Here is a 5,703-nt window from a genome sequence, read left to right as displayed (position 1 = left end):
CTCTCTCCGAATGAGCTGTCTGAGTGGTGATGCAGTGAAGTTTGGTGATGCAGTGAAGTTACCAACATGTCGACACACCCTCTTCTCAAATACCATGGTGGAAGTATTGGGAGACTCAAGTACAGATTTCCAGAGAGGACATCTGAATAAAACAATTATTCCCTCATTATGTCGAGATCACTACTTATTTATCTCATGATCACTACATAATAAAAGCTGTTTTGTCGAGATCATAAGATTGTGTGTTTTTTTTATTGGGCACAGGGGAGGGTAGTGCGTTTTTTCCCTGGTTTACATTCGCTCTTTTGCAGGTTTTACTATATAATTTATTCCATCCAAGCCATAATTCCTCATCTGCTTGCATGCGCCTCTCCTATATCAAGGTGTTTTGGTACTTCCCTAATGCACTAAGCTTTTACATGTGCTAACTTTTACTATACCACAGGTCAGTATAGTCTACCAGTCTAACATGCCCTATATCCACCCTTCATAGTGATAATAGTGGTAGGTGGATCCTTTGTCCAGATCTGCAATAGGCTAACTAGCAATCATACCACACATAAAAGCATTCAAAGCTGTATCAATTTTCAATATGAATCCACAAGAACAAATAGTAATAGCTGATAGGAAGCGGAGGCCAGGTGCATCATAGCAAATCAAATTGTATTTGTCACATACACGTGTTTAGCAGATGTTATAGCGGGTGTAGCGAAATGCTTGTGCTTCTAGCTCCGACAGTGCAGTAATATCTAACAATTTCACAACATATACCCAATACACACAAAAAAAGGAATGGGATGTAATAATATATACACATATGGACAAGCAATGACAGAGTGGCATGGACTAAGATACAGAAGAATATTATAGAATAGAATGCAGTATATACATATGAGATGAGTAGTGCAAGATATGTAAACATTATTAAAAAGTGACTAGTGTTCCATTTCTTAAAGTGGCCAGTGATTTCAATAGGCAGCAGCAGCAGCAGCCTCTAATGTGCTAGTGATGGCTATTTAACAGTCTGATGGCCTTGAGATAGAAGCTGTTTTTCATTATGTCGGTCCCAGCTTTGATGCACCTGTCAGTACCTCACCTTCTGAATGATAGCAGGGTGAACAGGCAGTGGCTCGGGTGGTTGATGTCGTTGATGATCTGTTTGGCCTTCCTGTGACATCGGGTGCTGTATGTGTCTTGGAGGGCGGGTAGTTTGCCCCCTGTAATGCGTTCGGCAGGCCGCACCACCCTCTGGAGAGCCCTGCGATTGTGGGCGATGCAGTTGCCGTACCAGGCGGTGGGTGATACAGCCCGACAGGATGCTCTCAATTGTGCATCTGTAAAAGTTTGTGAGGGTTTTAGGTAATAAGCCACATTTCTTCAGCCTCCTGAGGTTGAAGAGGCTCTGTTGCGCCTTCACCACACTGTCTGCGTGGGTGGACCATTTCAGTTTGTCGGTGATGTGTACGCCAAAGAACCTGAAGCTTTCCACCTTCTCCACTGCGGTCCCGTCGATGTGGATAGGGGGGTGCACCCTCTGTTGTTTCCTGAAGTCCACGATCATCTCCTTTGTTTTGTTGATGTTGAGTGAGAGGTTATTTTCCTGGCACCACACTCCCAGAGCCCTCACCTCCTCCCTGTAGGCGGTCTCGTCATTGTTGGTAATCAAGCCTACTACTGTTGTGTCGTCTGTAAACTTGATGATTGAGTTGGAGGCGTGCTTGGCCACGCAGTCATGGGTGAACAAGGAGTACAGGAGGGGGCTGAGCACGCACCCTTGTGTGGCCCCAGTGTTGAGGATCAGCGAAGATGTTGTTTCCTACCTTCACCACCTGAGGGCGGCCCATCAGGAAGTCAAGGACCCAGTTGCACAGGGCGGAGTTCAGACCCAGGGCCTCGAGCTTAATGATGAGCTTGGAGGGTACTATGGTGTTGAATGCTGAGCTATAGTCAATGAACAGCATTCTTACATAGGTATTCCTCTTGTCCAGATGGGATAGCGCAGTGTGCAGTGTGATGGCGATTGCATCGTTTGTGGATCTATTGGGGCGGTAAGCAAATTGAAGTGGGTCTAGGGTGACAGGTAAGGTAGAGGTGATATGATCCTTGACTAGTCTCTCAAAGCACTTCATGATGACAGAGGTGAGTGCTACAGGGCGATAGTCATTTAGTTCAGTTACCTTTGCTTTCTTGGGTACAGGAACAATGGTGGCCATCTTGAAGCATGTGGGAATAGCAGACTGGGAAAGGGAGAGATTGAATATGTCCATGAACACACCAGCCAGCTGGTCTGCGCATGCTCTGAGGACGCGGCTAGGGATGCCGTCTGGGCCGGCAGCCTTGCGGGGGTTAACATGCTCAATCACGTCGGACATGGAGAAGGAGAGGCCACAGTCCTTGGTAGTGGGCCTCGTCAGTGGCACTGTGTTATCCTCAAAGCGGGCAAAGGTGTTTAGCTTGTCTGGAAGCGAGGCGTCGGCGACATGGCTGGTTTTCTTTTTGTAGTCCGTGATTGTCTGTAGACTCTGCCACATAAGGTTCGTGTCTGAGCCGTTGAATTGCGACTCCACTTTGTCTCTACACTGATGTTTTACCAGTTTAATTGCCTTGCGGAGTGAGTAGCTACACTGTTTGTATTCTGCCATATTCCCAGTCACCTTGCCATGGTTGAATGCGGTGGTTTGTGCTTTCAGATTTGCGCGAATACTGCCGTCTATCCACAGTTTCTGGTTAGGGTAGGTTTTAATAGTCACGGTGGAAACAACATCACCTATACACGTCCTGCTAAACTCAGTCACTGTTTCAGTGTATATGTCTAAATTATTTTCGGAAGCTACCCGGAACATATCCCAGTCCGCGTGATCAAAACAATCTTGAAGCGTGGATTTCGATTTGTCAGACCAGCGTTGAATAGTCCTTAGCATGGGTACTTCCTGTTTGAGTTTCTGCCTATAGTAAGGGAGAAGCAAAATGGAGTCGTGGTCAGATTTGCCGAAAGGAGGGCGGGGGAGGGCCTTATAACCATCCCGGAAGTTTGAATAGCAATGGTCGAGGATTTTAGCAGCACGAGTACAACAGTCGATATGTTGATAGAACTTAGGCAGCCTAGTCCTCAAATTTGCTTTGTTAAAATCCCCGGCTACAATAAATGCAGCCTCGGGATATGTGGTTTCCAGTTTGCATAAAGGTCCAGTGAAGTTCTTTGAGGGCCGTCGTGGTATCGGCTTGAGGGGGGATATACATGGCCGTGACTATAACCAAATAAAATTATCTTGGGAGATAATATGGTCGGCATTTGATTGTGAGATATTCTAGGTCGGGTGAACAGAAGGACTCGAGTTCCTCTATGTTACTACAATTACACCACGAGTCGTTAATCATGAAACACACACCTCCTCCCTTCTGCTTCCCGGAGAGATATTTATTCCTGTCTGCGCGATGAACTGAGAACCTCTCTGGCTGTGTCACGACCGTCTTGAAAGGGAGCAGACCAATACGCAGCGCGTTGAGTGAACATGATGACTTTAATGAGTAAAGCACGTAAATACAAAACAAAAGACGATAGAGAAGTCCAACAGTGACAAAGACTGAACCTGGAACAAAAACCCACAACACCCACAGGAAAACATACAGATAAATATGGCTCCCAATCAGAGATAACGAGCCGACAGCTGACACTCGTTACCTCCGATTGGGAGTCATTGAACCCAACAAAGAAATACAACACATAGAACCACCCAACCAAACAAAACACCACGAAACGAACACACCCTGGCTCAAACCACAAAGTCCCGGAGCCAGAGCGTGACAGTAAGGCTAAACAAGGGAGGGCTGGGTGGGCATACCTCTTCGGCGGTGGTTCTGGCTCTGGCCGTGGTCCCCACCCCACCAAAGTCACTACCCGCTTACGTAGCCTCCTCCACATGACCACCCCCCAACTAAACCCCACTGGATTAAGGGGCGGCACCGGACTAAAGGGCAGCACCGGACTAAGGGGCAGCACCGGACTAAGGGGCAGCACCGGACTAAGGGGCAGTACCGGACTAAGGGGCAGCACCAGGATAAGGGGCAGCACCGGGCTAAGGGACAGCACCGGACTCAATGGCGGATCCTGGCTGGCTGAAGGATCTGGCTGCTCATGGCTGGCTGACGGATCTGGCTGCTCATGGCTGGCTGACGGATCTGGCTGCTCATTGCTGGCCGACGGATCTGGCCGCTCATGGCTGGCCGACGGATCTGGCTGCTCATGGCTGGCTGACGGATCTGGCTGCTCATGGCCGGCTGACGGATCTGGCTGCTCATGGCTGGCGGAAGGCTCTGGCTGATCCTGTCTGGCGGAAGGCTCTGGCTGATCCTGTCTGGCGGAAGGCTCTAGCGGCTCCGGTCTGGCGGACGGCTCTGAAGGCTCATGGCAGACGGGCGGCTTTGCAGGCTCCGTACAGACGGGCAGTTCATGCAGCGCTTGGCAGACGGACAGTTCAGACGGCGTTGGGCAGACAGGCAGTTCAGGCGCCGTTGGGCAGACGGGCAGTTCAAACGCCGTTGGGCAGACGGGCAGTTCAAGCGGCGGCAGACTCTGGCGCGTCTGAGGCGCACCGTAGGCCTGGTGCGTGGTGCCGGAACTGGAGGTACCGGGCTGAGGACACGCATCTCAGGGCTAGTGCGGGGAGAAGGAACAGGCCGGACCGGGCTGGCGACGCGCACCGTAGGTTTGGTGCGAGTGGCAGGAACAGGCCGGGTCGGGCTGGCGACGCGCACCGTAGACTTGGTGCGGGTGGCAGGAACAGGCCGGACCGGGCTGGCGGCGCGCACCGTAGGTTTGGTGCGAGTGGCAGGAACAGGCCGGGTCGGGCTGGCGACGCGCACCGTAGGTTTGGTGCGAGTGGCAGGAACAGGCCGGGCTGGGCTGGCGACGCACACCGTAGGTTCTGTGCGTGGAGCAGGAACAGGCCGGGCTGGGCTGGCGACGCACACCGTAGGTTCTGTGCGTGGAGCAGGAACAGGCCGGGCTGGGCTGGCGACGCACACCGTAGGTTCTGTGCGTGGAGCAGGAACAGGCCGGGCTGGGCTGGCGACGCACACCTTAGGTTCTGTGCGTGGAGCAGGAACAGGCCGGGCTGGGCTGGCGACGCACACCGTAGGTTCTGTGCGTGGAGCAGGAACAGGCCGGGCTGGGCTGGCGACGCACACCGTAGGTTCTGTGCGTGGAGCAGGAACAGGCCGGGCTGGACTGGCGACGCACACCGTGGGCTTGATGCGTGGAGTAGGAACAGGCCGGTCCGTACTGGGAACACACACCACTGGCTTTAACTGGGGATCAGGAACGGGCCGGACCGGACTGGTAACACACATCAGTCTCTCACGCCGTGCCGCAACAACTTCCCTTCCTCTACTCGCCAATGGCTCCCGTAATCCGATAGCCTTCTCTCCACGTCTCCCTGTGGCAGCCTCCTGCTGCCCAGCCGCCCAAGCCATGTGCCCCCCCCCAAAAAACTTTTTGGGGTTGCCTCTCGTCCATCCGACGATGGCCCTGCTGACACCGTTGCTCCTCTCCTCCCAGGTTCTCCCCCTTCATCGCCCTCCGGTACCGGACGGCCTCCTCCTGCGTAATATGTCCCCAGCCGAGGAGGACATCCACCAGCGTTCTCTCCTGCGGGTGTTCCTGTGTACGCTGCTTGGTCCTTTTGTGGTGGGTTTTTCTGTCAC

The sequence above is a fragment of the Coregonus clupeaformis genome, chromosome 29 (genome assembly GCF_020615455.1).
Source record: "Coregonus clupeaformis isolate EN_2021a chromosome 29, ASM2061545v1, whole genome shotgun sequence".
Taxonomy (NCBI): domain Eukaryota; kingdom Metazoa; phylum Chordata; class Actinopteri; order Salmoniformes; family Salmonidae; genus Coregonus; species Coregonus clupeaformis.
The sequence above is the reverse complement of the archived record's forward strand: the minus strand, read 5'-3'. Positions refer to the sequence as shown.